The 17,491-nt window shown below is 39.4% G+C and overlaps 1 protein-coding gene across 2 annotated transcripts in view; it reads right to left on the bottom strand.

Moving 5' to 3' along the window:
- Nucleotides 1-17,491, bottom strand: part of kop (askopos) — a 76,879-nt gene that overhangs the window by 22,904 nt on the left and 36,484 nt on the right. The gene's annotated exons all lie outside the window — the stretch shown is intronic.

Below are 17,491 nucleotides of genomic sequence, written 5' to 3'. Positions count from 1 at the left end.
ACCTGTATGTTCAGGACAGTGTTTAATCTCCAGATGCATTTATATGCTGGTTGGTTTTTTTATTAGTAGTAGTATTATTATTATTCTGGGGAAGATCTAAAAGAAAGAGAAAAATGCTGATGGTCTGATGATAATGGTCTCACACCTGTGACCCAGATCAGACAAAATGGGTAAGACCAGTTTGGACCAGACCATATAGGGTACACTCACAACCTACTCCAGGATTCATATCATGGACAGTTGCATTCAAGTTTTTGTCAGGATGAACTTAAACAATTATTAAAGGGACAATTATCAATTGAAGCTTCATGTTAAGCGAGACAAAATATTTTTTAGAAAGCTGTGATTAATTGAATCATTTCTCAGGATCACTTACTGACTGTATGTACAAAACAATTTCCAGACATAGCCCTGCAAGATTTGAAAAGATGTCTGGTTATGAACAGGAGGCAGGGCTTTTCTCTGTTTTATCTTCCAAGGCGATTCACTATTGAGTCATACCAACATCTAGAATCATTAAAGGAGAAACACCTGTTGCTCCAAAGTGATAGTTTTCCAGGTTTGGGTTTTTGGGAAAGTGACTCATTTCAAAGGAAGATTTGGGAAATGCCCATTCTAACAGAGACCACTGAGGGTTAGAAAATGTGATTTCATTGTGGTTCCTGCAGTTCTCGTGCAGTGATAAACCAATAAGGGTCTAGAGACTCTTTAGAAAGAGGACCTCTTCCAGCACGTGACTGTGAATAAATATGTGGCTGTTAATTTATGATTGTTTTCATGCAACCCATTTATCTTGTTGCTAGGATAGGCCACTATGCACACAGGTTCATAAATCAGATGTGGAACAAAGTCCTATGGTAATTTTTGTGCCCAGATCTACACCACTTTGTGACAAAATGTGGGCCAACAATGAGGGAGTGCCTCTCACGAATACACTCACCCCTACAAGACAGAAAGTGCTTTCTCTGATGATACGCCCGTGACGTAAAGGGTTGCAACCAGCTATGGTGAGTAAAGTCAAGTCTAAAAAAAAATAATAGATGGAGAAGTGGATTGGATCCCATTCAATGGAAACCACGAATAAAACAAAACAAACAAACAAAAAAAAAACAAGCAGTGAAAATAATTTATGAATGAACAGGATATGATTGGCTGAATATATACTGACAGAACCACGACCACTTGCGAAAAGAGGATCAAACACAAGAACAACAAAAGAAGGTCCAGTTTACAATGTTTTTGCTGTAGCTGGTAATGAGATAGCTCTGAATGTAGACATTTATTCGTGGAGTGAGAGACTGCACACACAAAGCAAGCAGTCAGTGAAAACCAAGCTGGAGACTTATAATAATTCAGAACTCAAGCATTTTTCTCCAAACTGAATGTTAAAAGGATCAACTCAACCTTGACCCTGCAGGCTGCCCTCTGAGTGCACCACATTTAGAACTAAAGATGTGTGTTTTTTCAGAAAAGGAGACACGAGTACACACATCGTACTCGTACTCATTAGGCTGAGTGTTTATGAAATGACCAATATGGGCCCAACTCGAAACAGATGCTGCCTCAGGGGCTGAAGCTCCTGAAGGCTGATTAGGCCAGTGGGGAAAATTCATTTCTCAGGATGCCAGAGAAGAATAAACCTTCATTAGATGGATTGAAGCAGATGGCAGTACAACAACTGGCAGGTCAGCTGGGAACAGAAATGACCAAACACAGGCAAAAATAGAAACTCCAGAAACCAGTCGATAAGTTGAGAGGAGGTTTTTCTGTGGTGCTTTGGCAAAAAACAAAAAAATATATATTTTTCTTATTATTATGAGGAATGGTGTGCTATCTATCATTCATCCACCCATTTTATTCCACTTATCTGATATCAGTTAACTTTGTGTGAGAATAAATTATAAGGATTTAGAGACCAGCTTAAATCTACCAGTCCACTTATGGTTGAGAATCAGCACTTCTAATTTTGATTTGCACACTTCTTATGCTTTTATGTCTTATTTGAATGTTCAATGTTAAGTAACCTTCTGCTAAATCCTTTACAGACTCTTAGTAGTTGTAATCTGACATCCCAATCAATAGTCCACATTTTAAATAGATTGGACTGTTTTCTTTACTTGGGCTGTACGACATATTAAAACAAATCACAAAATGTTAAAATTATTTTTTCTTTTTTCATGCATATTAGTGAAACAGTGTTAGTATTTACATACTCAACCTGTAGGACTGGACTTTGAATAAGTAGTTTGCTGTTTATTGCAGCTTCTCTGCACTTTATCATCTCTGCTGATTTCCTCCCAGTCAAAAAAAACCTGCATGTTACCTTAATTGACTTGTCTAATTTATCCTCTGGTGTGAATAAATGTGAACAGTAGTTTGTCCTGTGCTGCCCTTTAAAGGACTGGCGAATTGACAATGGTGTCCACCACATCTTACTCATCGACTGATGGAGACTCACCAACATTGGTACAGTTTTTTTTTTTTTCCCCATCAGTTTCACGTGAAGAAAATCCTTCCTGCGACAACCTTCCTTGCTCTTCCTTGGCCTTTTGATTTACTTTATATGTTTTTATTTCTTTTAAGAGGCATAATTTGTTTCTTCTTTCTATGCCTGCATAAAAGTCCTTTGTCAAGCACAATTTATTTGAAAGGTGTTTCTCCACTGTCTGATTATATGTGTGCAGACAAGCAAAAACTGTGGTAACCCTATTAAATATTTGGCTTCATTCTAAGAAATGTTCACGTAACATGTTAAGTCTTGAAATTATTTTACGTGAAATTAGAGAAAATGATGACGATAATCACAGATAAAGCTTTGACGTCACTGCCAGAAGACAGGACGACAACACATCCAGAAATTAGCTCTTTGTTTTCAGAAACAGCCTTGCTAAAGTCAGAAAGTCACTCTGTAACTCCGCTCTCTTGACGTTCAGCACTCCGACGCTCTGAGGTCAACAGCGACGGAGGATAGTGATTCCCTGTTCTTATGATCATCAGTCCTGAGGAACTAGGAGCCGTGGCCGGCACTCGCTCCGCTTACATTAGACTTCCTCTCTTGCTCTCTTTCAGCTAATGGAGGTTGCTCTGAGCTAACCTCTTTCAGCTGCCAACTCCCACTCTGCAGTTGCGTCTCTCATCACTCAGGCAGCAGTCGGAGAGAAACCCCAATATATTCTACAAGTGACAGCGAGCGGCACGCCGCTTCAGCAGAAAGCCTTTTAGCCTACCTCAGTGGAGAAGGCAGAGTTTAATCACCTGCTTCATAAACATCATGTTGTTTCTGACGCATAACAGACGGATTCTGTTTGCTAAAAACTAACAAAAGATGTTTGTGCATGCAGTGGTGCCTGCCCGTGTGTTTTATTTGGTTTCCTTCGTTTCACAGTTACTTTGTGTGGGTCTAACACATAAAATATGTATAAATAACGCCAACATTTCAGTTTATAAGTAACATCGTATGGAAAAGTTTATGAGTTCTGGATGCTTTTAACAATACAGACAGCAGAAAATGTCAGTAGACGTCAAGTTTCTCTTGTTACAGCTCATGTGACATTTTTCTGTACAAAGCAGGTGGCTACACAACAGCTGCTGCTGCTGGACCTAAATACCCCTGTGTGCGTCACTGAGATCAGCCTGACACTTGTTGGAGGCCCCGAAGTGATGCACAAGCTGCGTTTTCACTGTAGCTTCTGTTTAACTCTCGTGAAATCTTCCTGTAAAATATATTTTCTGTTGTTAAAAATGATAGGACTATAATGTTGCAAACAAATGTGTAAACAACACAATGCAGTATGAATACTAATCTCAAACAGCAGTTGATTGATTTTATGAAACATTGTGTATATTTGCTGTACAAAAATATATATGCTTTTCACTTATCTGTCTTCACAATAAGTGAAGACATTCTTTGACATAAAGATTCATCCAAATGATTTAAAACATACAAAAAAAATGACCTTTGTTTTGACTGGAACACTTCAGGTAATAATTGTCAGCTTTGAAGCAATTTCCTTCTTCTTTTTCTTCGTTTATTTATCAAAATATGGCGTCGATCATCCACTCCCATCTGACCCAGGACAGTTCAGCATAACCACAACTCCTTACAAGCACAAGTAATGCCACTCCAGTTGAATTATATTGACATAAATATTTTCAAATGTGTAGCAGCAGCTTCAGCTCATGGCTGCTTAAGTGGGATAATGACATGCAGCAGACTGTATATGGGACTGACTTCCAGTGAGGCCGTACAAAAAATAGACACCATTTTGTCTATTTTTTCGCTTTTCAGACATCCTCATCTGTTATGTGTCACCGCGAGAACTATTGATGTCCTCCTATTTTTCACTGTCACCCACCGCCTGTGTGCATCCATCACTCTCATTTTCGTCATTCTCTCAATGCATCTCATTAAGGCCAGACAAAATCAGTGATATTTTATGGACAAAATTCTTCTCTTTTTGTTGTCTGGCCAAGAACAAGAAAACTATTTAGGTTTAAACGCTTCTATTCTTACTGGTTTGACCAAGTTTCCAAACACACACCTCATAGTGTGCTAAATATGTAGAGGATTTACTGTGTGCGTGCGTGCGTGCGTGCGTGCGTGTGTGCGTGCGTGTGTGTGTGTGGCATCAGATCAGAGAGGAGAGGTTGGAGCAGTGCTCCGTGGCCGTATCAGCTCGCAGCAGGCAGGTTTTTGTCACCCTGAATAATGTCTAACAGGAATAATCAGCACGACACAGAGACAGTGAGGGGGGAAAGAAAACAAGGGAGACGAAAAGGGACAACAATTAGGGTCAACAGAGAGGTAAAAGACCGCCTGTTTGTGTATTTGACTCCACTGTGAGGCGTAAATTACATATTTGTTGCTGAATCTCGATAAGGTTTTGGTAAAGACACTGCAAAGAGAGAGAAAGCATGTCAACAGGAAAATCAGTTATCAGTCAGTATGTGGCACCATCACAAATGAATGTTTAAGTTATCAGTACTGGAAGTATTTCCTGCTTATTAACAGTAAAACTGGGGAAACTGTTCCTGCAGACTGGAGGGTTAGTCAGCAGTGAAATGGCTCACACAACTGAACTAATTGCTCTGCAAACTGTGTTTGGGTTATATCTGGAAGTGGTAAATTCAGAGTTTCAAAAAGAAAAAAAAAACACATTAAAATACAACTCCTCATATCAAATCTTTCACATGTTAAGTCCAAAGTCACAGAGCATTTCCAAGTTCTGATTTAATATGTCTGCCCCGGTTCTATATGTGCCGTGAAAGTGTTTATCTCCTTCCGGATTATTTTCAGTTTTCTTTTTTATTCACATTGAAATGTTTTAGATCTTACTCAAAGTTAAACTCAGCAAATATAAAAGCAATTTTCAAATAAACATTTTAATACTAAAAAATATATATATGTTATTTGAAAGTAGAAATGCACATGTGTGACAGATATTTAATTAGCCTTCTTTACATTAGCACCCATAAAAAAATCAAGTGAAACTAAGTTAACTAATAAACACAGTTCACTTGTGTGTGTGCTTTAAGACCAAGGAAAACAGCAGAAAGACAGCAGGGAGAAAGTTGTTTAAAGCTGAATTAGATTCTAGAACAAAATCTAAAAAGTTTCAACACTTGACAAAGCACTTTTTAAAATGAAATGACAAATATCACGTCTGTGGAAGAGTGCTTTGCAACAAGCTATGTAGGGGACGGAGCAAAACAGATTCAGTTAAATGAACTTTTGACAATTTTAACCTAAAGATGTGAGACGGAAACTAATATTGCACATCGCCGTGAATATAGTCTTCCCACACTGAATCATGGTGGTGGCATCATCCAGTGTTTCTTAAAGTTCATCTATTTGGTGAAGATCAACCAAAAAGTAGACCAATAATTTTACATTTTATTTCTATTTTACAGTTTAAAAAATCAAACTACAGATTTGTGGTAACAATCTGAGAAAATCACAACAGGATCAATGGTATTAACATTTCAATATCAGTATTGTAAACACTGTTTCTATTTCATTGTACCCTTTTTCCTTGCTAATAACAAAAATAGTCTGGTGGTGCCCTACTTCTGATCATGACACCATTTGTAGCATAAAAGAACATTGTGAAATCAAATACTTTTCTGCATTTTTCTGAGATATTCTGGATATTCTGTTACTAAAGATGTTCCACACTTAAAGTTCAAGCTTTTGTTGCCAATGCTGTACAACAGCTGTGCTCAGAGCAAATTCTTTGTCTGCTAAACAAAAGAATGTTAAACGGTGTAGGTGTGTGAAAGTGACCTCCTGGTCCTGGAGCTGAAATGAGGGGGCGCCTGCAGGGAAACAGGCTTTGGATTAGGAGCCTTGCTGCGGTTCCTGCTGCAGCTCTTCCCTGAATGCAAACACTTTCCTTTCCTCAGTATACAGACACTCGAGCAGACTGCGCGATGCGAGAAAACCCAGCAGAGCAAGTGCGAGGGGAGCAGAAGATGTTGACAGACGCAAACGCTGATTTCATGAGACAAACCATGTCGAGTCCCTGTGAGAAAGCCGTCCGTGACACGTCACCAGACACATGCTTCACACAATTTAAACACTGCGCCTCAGATCGACTGTCTGGATGATTTCAAGCAGATTATCACAACGGTAATGACATTGGCATGAGTCCATTTTTTTCTTCATGTCGGTCCAAGAAGCCATTGATTTAGCCAACACGAAAGGGAATCTTTAACAGAGACGATGTGAAATCATCAGCATCGCCAGAGTAAAATTTAAATTCGAATGTGGTGGGAAAATGTAACATCCAATAAGCCTACAGACCTCTGTTTCAGAGTTCTCATTTCCAACAAACTGGTGCTTGGTCGACCTTTAAATGTGAGAGCATCTCTGAGAGACAGGAGAAGAGGATGATGGGTAGGATGCAACCAAAAAGAGGAGGGAAATGTCTGGATGGTGTAGAGCATTGATGCAGAAAATGTGCAGAACTTTCATAGCAACAAGGAGAGATATAAATTCACAAAGCTACTGAATTTCCAAACTTTACATATATACTTTCCAAGACTCAATATGATCCTACAGTCTTTTTTTTTTCTTTTTTTTTTTTTGCATGCCTTTGTGGATGTCAAGTAAACCAAGACTGGAGCAACATACAAAACTGCTCCAACTGAACACAAGTGTGTAAACAATGATGGGAAACACTTCTTGATACAAAACACGACGGAATAACGTGAAAAAGAAGCTTATCAGAGAACAACCGCAGCATCATCCAACAAATGAATAGCGGTGAGTTCACTGGGCCATAGGAAAAACCAACCAGAATGATGGTGAAACCACACAAACACACCAACTAATGTGCTATTTAAGAAGGCACATGACAACATCGTTGTGTCCATAATTGCATTTCTTCGTCCACTGAGTCCACCCCCGCGAGCTCAGCGTGGCTGCGTAACGTTGCTCAGAACGATCCTCCTGTTGCTATCGTTTGCTTGTATTCGTTCTGTGTGAGCCACGGCCATCTATTTTGCTAGTCTTCAGCTTTTCATAGGTGCACATGTTGCGTGGGAGTAGATGCGCACATGGACATCTGCTGGCCTGGAGAGAGCTTTGAAGAAATCTAACACTTCATTAAGACTCTGGGTTTTCTTTTTTTTTCTTTTTTCACAGATTTGATCAAACAGATATCTTCATCAAAGAGACGAGGAGGTGCAAGCAGAATAAGGGTCAGTGAGAACAAATGCAGGGAAAAGTTCAGGGAGGGATTGTAACACTGGCAAGCAGGCAGATGGGAAGTTTTATGGCAAATCAACTCAAGTATCTCAGAAGAGTAGCAATTTTATAATACAGCACACAAATCAGCCATTAACTGTTCATTAAGATCCATATTAGTTGCATAATTGTGCCTTAATAAGCTCCTATGAATGTGACCTTATGACATAATAAAGGAAAAAAATAACTTTTTTCTGGCTTAGCAACACCAACAGCACAGGTTTCATTTAAGTGTTAAAAATACCAGGATAACATTTAACTCTAATCAGAATCTGTTCCCCATTCTGTCATAAGGTGAGCAAAGTTTTGCCCATGCAGTGTCTTTTATTAAATTCACCAGTCCTTGGAAATGTTCACCATTGATTCAGGGTTAGTTTGAGGTGGATAACGGCTCACGCTGTGGTTCGCTGGACTAACTCACCTTTAGAAATGTCATATTAACCTTTATAGGTTAATATGTCAATGAATGTATCTTGAAATCCTTTAGACCAGGTCATGATATGTTGCTTTTTGAGATATTGTAGCCTACTTCGACAGTCAAGAGTCAAGCTCTTAACCAGATGTGAGTCTTGACAATTAAACCAGTTAGTTTATAATTTAAACTTTCTCATATAAGACAAAGTTGGTTTTTATAGATAACTTTTTATTTTGCCTTCTCTTTCATAGTCCCTTTTCTAGTTACTCACGTGACCTTAAAGTGAAGTTTGATGATCTGAAACATGGAAGTGAGTCAGAAAGGCAAAAGCAGATTAAATCAAATATTTTTCAACCTGTAGTGTGAAGCCCCACATCTTCTCTGGAGTTACTGTGGGTCTCTTGGCTTCTTCTCTGATTATGGCTCTCGTTGTCCATTGTGTCACTTGAGGTGGATTTCTTAGTCTTTGCAGATTTGCAGTTGTGTCATATCCTTCCTGTTTTCTGATGATGCATGATGAATGGTGCAACATCAGATTTTCCTATAAGGGAATATTGCTTCATAACCTCAGCCTGCTTCAACCATCTCCAAAACCTCTGATGTGTTCCTTGGTCTTCATGGAGCCGTTTGTCTATAAACAACCTTCTAAAACATTCACACAAATTATACACAAGTGGACTCTCAATGCAGTTTGTTACAATGGATTTTTATTTATTTTATTTTTTTTAGGGGTGTCAGAAGGAAGGGGGTCGGATCGACTTTCAGATTGTTAGCCTTGCCACGTTTCCTTTTCACTTGACAAGCATCTAAAGAAATGACAGATGACACAGAACTTCTTGCGCAATAAAAGTACATAAGTGTATTTTTATTCATGAAACCCGTTTCTGAAGCCGGTAACCGTGTGAGCGTGTCTCAGTGGGAGCGTCAGTGACAACAGTGGATGTGACAGCTCCATCGGTGCCAAGCAGGACACGATGACCTCTCCACAGTCACAGGCCACTGAGACAAGAGTAAAACGAGCACTTTCATCTCCAGATGAAATAACAAACCAGTTTGGCGGCTCTTTGTGGTAAAGAGCAACACATTGCTCATGCTGCTGCTATTTTGTGAATATTTATTTATGTAACAGACAAAGATGATGTCATCCCTCGTCCCTCTATCCATACAAATGTGTTTTTGGAGAACTGGGTCTTCAGTGGATTTGGAAATCAGGAGTCAAAGCGTCGCAAAGCAGAAGCAGCTTAGGGGAGTTTTCCCAATCAATCCTTGTTGTTTCATCACAGCGAATCCAGAGGCAGCTTTGATGAAGGCTTTGGGGAAAATGTTGCTAATGGCATGTTTTTTTTTTTTTGTTTTGTTTTTTGGTAGGTATGGGATCAACAGCAGCTTTGGTAGTCCCATTGGGAATAATCTAATCTTTTCTCTTTTGTAGAGTGAGCAGGCTATGCCAAACTTTATAAATAAACCACTATCAAAATCAGACACATCTCTCAACATTAGGATGTATTTATCCAATCAGAGATAATTACACTTCAATCACAACTCTAATAAGAATCAGTGGGAGCTAATAACCGGTGTAATCAAGTATTCATTTTCATTTATCAGTGATTAATTGGGCTACAGAAATACACAAACAAATCTCTAACAAACAAAAGCAGCGATTTTTATTGTACCCGAAAGATACAACGAAAGTTTTTAAGTGGTATGAAAAGAGAATTTAACATTCAAAATACTACTATAACATTATGAAAGATTTGACCGACATGCAGCAGAGAAAGGAGACTGATTTAGCCATATTTTAACTTTAATATTTATGTTAATCTGTGATAAGAATGAAAGAGGAAATGGAACCAAGGTTCAGATCGGACATCTCTCTGTACCAGGATCCCCAAGAACAGAAATGAAAATTATTAAGAATATTAATAATATCAAACTTAACAGGTAAACATGAATTATAGATGACAATTTATCTTGTCAGTTTTTTCCAGCGTTCATGCTAAGGTCCAGAAGGACATATTTAAGGAACCTGGCAGGAAAGCAGTTCCTGAAGGTGAAAAGCAATTGTGTGGTGTTTTCCTGCATTTAAAGTGGTCTTGAAATTCAATGTACGTATTTCCAATTGGATCTCGCAGGCAAGCTCTATTCCTGATGGCTGCAGAACCATCTGGTGATGTTATCATGGCAATAAAACATCCTCATTGCTGCTGACATCTTTAAACAATACTCAATGAACAGAAACTTGTTGTATTCCTTCCACCAAGCAGGCATTAACTCGTCCTCATTTCAATAGAGATTACACGTGTGATGAATAGGTGAAGCAGCTGAGTCAGACAGTTTTATTCAAATTAGGCCTCTTAAAAAAAAAAGTATCTTGCAGTTGTGCTCTGAGATGCAAAACGCGCCCAATTAAACTGTCTTCAGAGAGAGAGAGAGAGAGAAAAAAAGCTCTGGCTGCACTGTAACTATCCCTGAAAGTGAAATCAGTCGAGTTGGACTAACCCGTGACACTCATTTCAGCAGTGCACAGCCACTTAGGGTGTTAGTTAAAGCGTCACAGCTGTGAATCCTGCTGTCTCTTCTTCTGTTTGATTCACGTTTGTTTTTTGTTTGTTTGTTTGTTTTTTTTGTTTGATTTTTGCATGCAGAAGCGCTCTGACCTGAAGTCTTAAACCTCAAAAGGGAATATCTTAAAAGACTGCGAGATGATATCGGAAACTCATTTTCAAAGAGATCGCTGAACTAAGAGGGGGCGATAGGCTGGAAATGGGTAGATAAAGCACTGCCATAATTTTAAGATGATAAAAGAAGAAAAAGCCAAACAATGGGCAGAGAAATAAGCCAATCCAAGGGTCAGGAGTTGAAACTGAGTTTAATGAGTTTTCAATTCCTCTGAACCAGTTAACTAAAAACAAGGAGCTGAGGACGAGGAGACAGAAGAAGGTGTTTTATATCTTTATATCCACCTCTCCCCTTACTTATATTTTCTTTCCGTTTTATGCCAGCCTCGACTTTTTCGCTTTCATTTATTTCCAGTCCTCTGACCTTCACCCTTTATCTGCAGGCAGAAAGGCTTAAATATATTTCAGATACTCATAAAACCTCACTAGAGGAAGTAAGCGCAGCAATGCTTTGAACAGGCAGAACGAGAGCCTAATAATTACATTGTCAGAGAGATATTCTCTGACAAAATCCAGCTAATTGACAAATGCGCGACTGCCACTCAGCAGCACAGTTAAAGCCACTGACAGGCGAAGTGAATAACATTGATTATCTCATCACAAAGGAAGCTGTCAGGAGTTGGAATTCATTAGGCAGAACGTCAGGAATTCAGTATTCAGTAGGAAACAATGGCTAAGATGGAAAATCAAGCACAAAAAAGGTGAATATGCAGCTCAAGGGCTGCTGTTTTGACCCATCGCACATGCCGAAGGGACTTTAAATATTTTCTTTTTTTTAAAAAGAGAGAAAGATGAGGGGAGGAAGAGGAGACTGGAGGATGGCAGTGATTCTCTCTACCATCTATCTTGTTGCTGCTTTGCCATATTTGACAAATGTTTTTGCAGCTGACACACACACACACACACACACACACACACACACACACTCCTTTCTGGAAACAGTATCTCTTGATGATTCACAATGCCTCACAGCAAAACTGTTGACTCGGACTCCAAAATCACCAGATCACACTGAAAGTGAGGGTCTGATGAGATCACGATTCAAAACCAAGCTGTCTTCTGCCCAACCCAGAAATCCTGGCTTACACGGTGGCTGCTTCATGACCTCAACCACAGTGAGGAGACAAATCAGTGAGACACAAGTCATCATCAGTTTGTTCCGCCAAGTTTCACCACACTTTACGTCTTTGCCTTGTGATTTGTTTGTAGAGATTTTTTGGTCTCACGCCCAACAAATCAATTAGAAGTCCACCCAAAACCAGGAGCCAACTCAACTTTAGTCTCTCCGATTTGTCTGCCGCGCTCAAGAAATGTGTTGAGAGTTTGAGTAATAACTGTCTCTCTGCACCTCTGTCATTCTGCATCCCACAGGCTGGATGCATAATGTCTACATGGAAACGTATATCTTCAGTGTTGGACTGCATGATAATGAAGTTGCCTACAAATGTGTACCTACTGTCCTGAGTTGGACAGTAAGCTGTCCAACTCAGGACAATTGACATCTTTCTTGCATCCAAATTCCTCTTACTGGGGCGACTCACTCAAAGCTGCATGGATTTGAAGCTGCTGCTCTAGTTGCACTGAATTTCTATATCAGAATTATGACTTCAGTAGTTGTTTGATTTTTATCTACCCTGGTTCTCGAAAATTCTGACCTTTGACCTTCTCAGTCTCTAACAGAAACCAACCTATGTCTGGCTATGTGAGTTTCCATGGAGCTATTAATTAAAATGTTACGCTAGGACTCATTTTAACAGGCAAAGCAGAAGACGACTGCATGACACTGCATACTTACCTTGTAGTCCATGTCTGATCTACTCCTACTCCAGCCCACAACTTAACTTTTCTTCTGAGCTCATGTCTGTGGACTCGACTCTTTATTCATCAGAAACCTTTCTCACTGAGAAGAGAAGTTTGTCGCCCATATCCCCGGATTCAGCAAATTTAAATGTTCAGTTTATATCAGCCTCATAGATTGTCCTTATTTTGAGTGTAGTTAGTGTATGAGGAGTCTGGTTGTGATCCAAATGAGAACTTCTGAACGTCTACAAGTTATGCCAGAAGAAGCAGCAGCACTGGAGCAACCACGGCCCAATCAGAGAGCTGCTTGTGCAAAAAATAAAAATAAAAAAAATCAGCCAGCATCCAAGCTGAGAGACGAGCATGTCCACGGAGACAGAATTTGTTCTGTCTTACTCTGGCTGCTGTCTGAAAACTGGTGCCTGTCCCCTTTCCAACTTTTTCCTTTCAGATCAAAGGGAGGCGCAAAAATTGACAATAAGTCTCAAATATATTCTCCAGTTGGCCTCCAGAAGACCTTCAAGCTCCTCACAGTGTGCATGTTTCAAGCAAGTTAAAATTTCTTTAAGCAGCTGTTTTAGTCTGGTAATGTTTCAATTTTTTGTATTGTATTTGTTATCTGCTGGGTCAGTTAAGTGTAAAATTTTATGTTGGCTTCAATAAAGTACCGAATCCTATCCTTTCATAAGTTTTAACACTAATTAATTTAAAAATGTGACTTAAGTTTTACATTAGAGCAGATAATTAGCAGTAAAGCTTGAAAAACCTGCCTACGTTTTGAGCTGGACTAAAATAAGACAACCATTTAACAAATGCAACTAAATAGTTTTATTATTCATCATAACGCATCTCTTCATCCGACCTCTGAGTATTAATAGACTGAACACAGAAGAGTGGTCTCTCTTCTTCTCTTCTTCTTACAGCAGATTTGTTTGATTTTTTTATTTTTTTGGGTGACAGTTAAGATTACTTTAATATTTGTTGTTTGTTTTCCCGCTAAAACTTTCTACCTTGATGTGCTGCCATGAGGAGCTTTGAGTCGCCGAGCTACTGCCAATTCTGATTTGTCCCATTTTCAGATGGAAGCATGTCTTCGCACAAAGCTGCAAATGAACTCTGAATCTGCTGCGCTGTAATGGGATTACGAACAAGAACTCAATCATCTGCAGCTACAGCTGCTCCACGTGTCAGCCGAATTAATGGACTGGAGCGTCTTAATGTGTCAACACTGAATGCCAATCAAACTTTTCAAACTGAGACGAAAGAGAAGCAGAAAAGTCGGAGAGGGTTCTCAAAACTTTATGAATAAATTATCATTTTTTTTCTCTGCCCAGCCCTTCCCCCTCACCCCGCAACTGCAGTTGGCACAGCTTTGTATTTATTGAATCTCCTCTCTCTGGGCCGGATTCCCAATCTTATCAGGCTGAGACAGGAACAAAACCTGCCATCCTGCCCTCTCTGCATCCTGGTCCGGGTTGCCACCTCTGAGCGACCTGCCAGAGCTCATAATCCAAAACCACTCTGAGAGGCAGAAAAGTCGCCGTAAACTCCAGTGTCAAGTCGCGAAATATTGATGCGTGTAAAATATTCATGGCACGGTGTCCTACTTGCTGATTTGTTCTGTGTTTAAAGAAAGAAATGCCAATTCAAGTTGTGGATTTTACCAACTGTGTCACAGTCTTCATCTTTCTCTTTTTTTAATAATCCACTCTGGTTGTAATGCTTGGTGATGCCCATACTTTGTGAGTCAAATTGATTATCATTGGGTGCCTCAGCAATTTTAAATTAAATGCATTAAAAAAAATGTTATCAATTGTCTCTAATAGCCATGGGATGATGCTCCCAGCCTGTCATATGCACAGGAATTTATATTTTCCAGCTAAAGAACGAATACATGTCCCATAATAGAGGCTCGGGATTAAGATTTTCTGCTGACCAATCAAACAGGTTTTATTCCCAGCAGTAGGTTGTTGGAGCATGACTATATCTTTTACTCCAACGTCCATAAATTCTGACTTTTAAACAAACAAAATGATTGGAAAAAAAACCCCACTTTAAATCTACAATGGTCACATTTCATTCAAAGAATTTAAAACCCTGGATCCTTTTCACATTTTGTCATGTTTCATGTTACAAGTAACATAAATTTGCTTTTAACTGGGATTTTATATGATAAATCTACATAAAGTAGTGCATAATGTTTAAGTTAAATTCAAGACATTTATGGAGACAAGTATAACGCTCAAAAGGTTGGTTGATTTTGTTTTAGCCCTCTTTATGATACCCCAATCAAAATTCCAGTGTAAACAATTACTCAGTGGTAAATAAAGATTGCTTGTGTCTAATTTAAAGTCATTAGAAGAAGTGCATCTGTGTTGTGAAACCCTAAGAGGTTTGTTAGAGGATATTGGTGAACAAACAGAAAGCAGAAGGTTGTGGAGACATTTAAAGTAAGGTTTGTTTGTAGAACAATAACCAAAGCTGTGAACATCTCACAGGACTCTGTTCAGTCCACCATCTGAAAATTGAAAGACTGTAACTGTAAACACATGGGCAAACACTTAAAGTATCAGGCCTGACACAGAGAGCACATAGAGAGCTGCACAATCCACACCACAAGCTATGAAAGTGAATTGTTTTATTAATGTAATTAAGGGGAAAATGTCAGATCTTTGCCGCCCATTTATTTCCATAAAACAACCTCAGATTAACTGTACCAGCAAGTTTTTGCTCAAGTATATTCAAGGGGAAATGGATAAAGTTGTCCAAGCCAATTGACTTGCTGAATGTTTGAAAATGAAACTCTAAGTGTGAGAAAATTCATCTCCAAGCCACTTTTTGATCCCTTTTGACCGTCAAACACTCACAGGTTTGGACGGAGACTCTGCCTTAAGCCCGCTGAGAGCGGCTCGCATCAGCATCAACAGAAGTGATGCTTCAAAGGGCTGCAGGGTGAGAGTAAACTCCATCTTTACACTGACGTTCTACTTCATGGCCTCCTGCTCCCACTTTTATTAGGACGGCATACAAATGCCTCTCCCTCAGCAAAGAGCAAACAGTCACCGAGGAGAAACTCGCAGGAGCAAACATGAACCCGAACGGCCACAAAGACATGAGATTTACGACTGACCTTCTGCTTCTTCTGCATTTAGCGGTGAAGAATGTAAAGTATCAAAGAGGCCAATTTCCAGGAGCAAATTACCCGCTTGGGTTGAGTCCTTTATGTGTTTGCTGAGTGCTGAATTTAAAGGCCATTAACATTCTGTTGGCCCGGGACGCTGAGAGATCTCCGATAGTCTCACCCTCCCAAAGTAAAGAAACGGTTGGCATTTTAGTCCTTGTGTGTCTGAGCTTCAAATTTAATCAGGACATCTGAGCAAGCTGTATGCTCCTCCATCCTGCAGCTCACTTTCTGTAATATTCAGTCGGGAGATCATATTGCATGGGCTTCGTTTGAAGTTATCCAACAGGCAGTTTTAGCGATATGAAAGCCACAATAAAAGCAGATTTAACTTTGCCAAGCGAGGATTACAGCATGTGGTATTTTAACTCTAATGCACATAAATGGGATGTAAAGTGGTATTTCAAAATCTGCAGGTAAAGCTTAAATAAAACATTTGACAAACCTTCAAGAAGTCTGAAGAACTATTTATTTAAAAAAAAAAAAAGCACTTTAAATTAGAGCTGAGTCACAATTAAATTGTGTCTAATGCTGTAATTGCAAAGCTCTTCCTGGTAACATATTTCAAATGTTTTGTGCTCACTCTCAGTGTATTGATAATATATTTTTCCAGTTGGATATACAGTCATAGTCAATAAATTAGTATGTTATGAAAAAATTAATTTATTTCAGTATCTCAATTCACTCAGAGAAACACATTATATTTACACACAAATTGCTGTTTTCATGCCTTTGTTTTAGCTAATTATGATGATATGAAATGAAAACATGACATCTAAGATCAGGATATTACATCAGACCAATAAAAACAATATTTATAATGCATAAATGTGGCCTCACTGAAAAGCACGTTTTCTTCTGACAAAGGAGAGTCTAATACTCTCAACTCTCAGAAATATCATCATAATATTTTTTTTTCTGAAACTGTGCGGCTCTGCTTCAAATGATTATCAGCACAGAGCAGGACAAACTTTCCATACACCCACCATAGGCATGAATACCATATTTGACCTATTAATTTGCATTTAAATGTGTTAAAAGCTGTAGGGAAATTGTTTTACAACCTATGTGTATGTTAGGCCAGATGGTCTCTAATTGTTTTATAAGCTTCGTTTAGATATAAACGTGTACAGTTACAGTGATCTGATAGAAAAGTAATTTATTGGATTTGATTGTATTCAGCGCAATCCCGAGCCAAGAACGACTAAAAACAAAAGCACAACAAATCTAAGTAGCAAAATCGCAACGAAACACATTAACATTGTTTCATGACAATATGTAGTAAAGTTTCATGGGTTACAATAGCTGCTCCTGCAATCTCACTGTCTCCTTTTTATTTTACACCCGAACGTGCAGATGAGGGGAGAGGAGAGTGAAAACGGAACAGTAACCCCTTCGCTCCACCACCTGCTTTGTTCCCTGGTAACACGTCAGAGGCAGCGGCGGGCTGTGGATCGAGGCGCACAGCGGGGCGAAGTCAACACTTCTTGGGGACACTGCTAGGGGACAGTGGGGCTGTCTCCTGACTCGGGACGCGCACACGGGCGGAGACGAACACACAAACATCCCGGGGAGCTTCGAGCCCTGGAGCGAGCTGCGGAGAACCTGTCAGGTACTGTAACTCCGGACTTTCACCACCTCTGCGCCCGCTTCGCCGTGCGCTCCGGGCG

This window comes from Poecilia formosa, unplaced genomic scaffold (assembly GCF_000485575.1).
Source record: "Poecilia formosa unplaced genomic scaffold, Poecilia_formosa-5.1.2 Scaffold8, whole genome shotgun sequence".
Taxonomy (NCBI): domain Eukaryota; kingdom Metazoa; phylum Chordata; class Actinopteri; order Cyprinodontiformes; family Poeciliidae; genus Poecilia; species Poecilia formosa.
The sequence above is the reverse complement of the archived record's forward strand: the minus strand, read 5'-3'. Positions and strand labels throughout refer to the sequence as shown.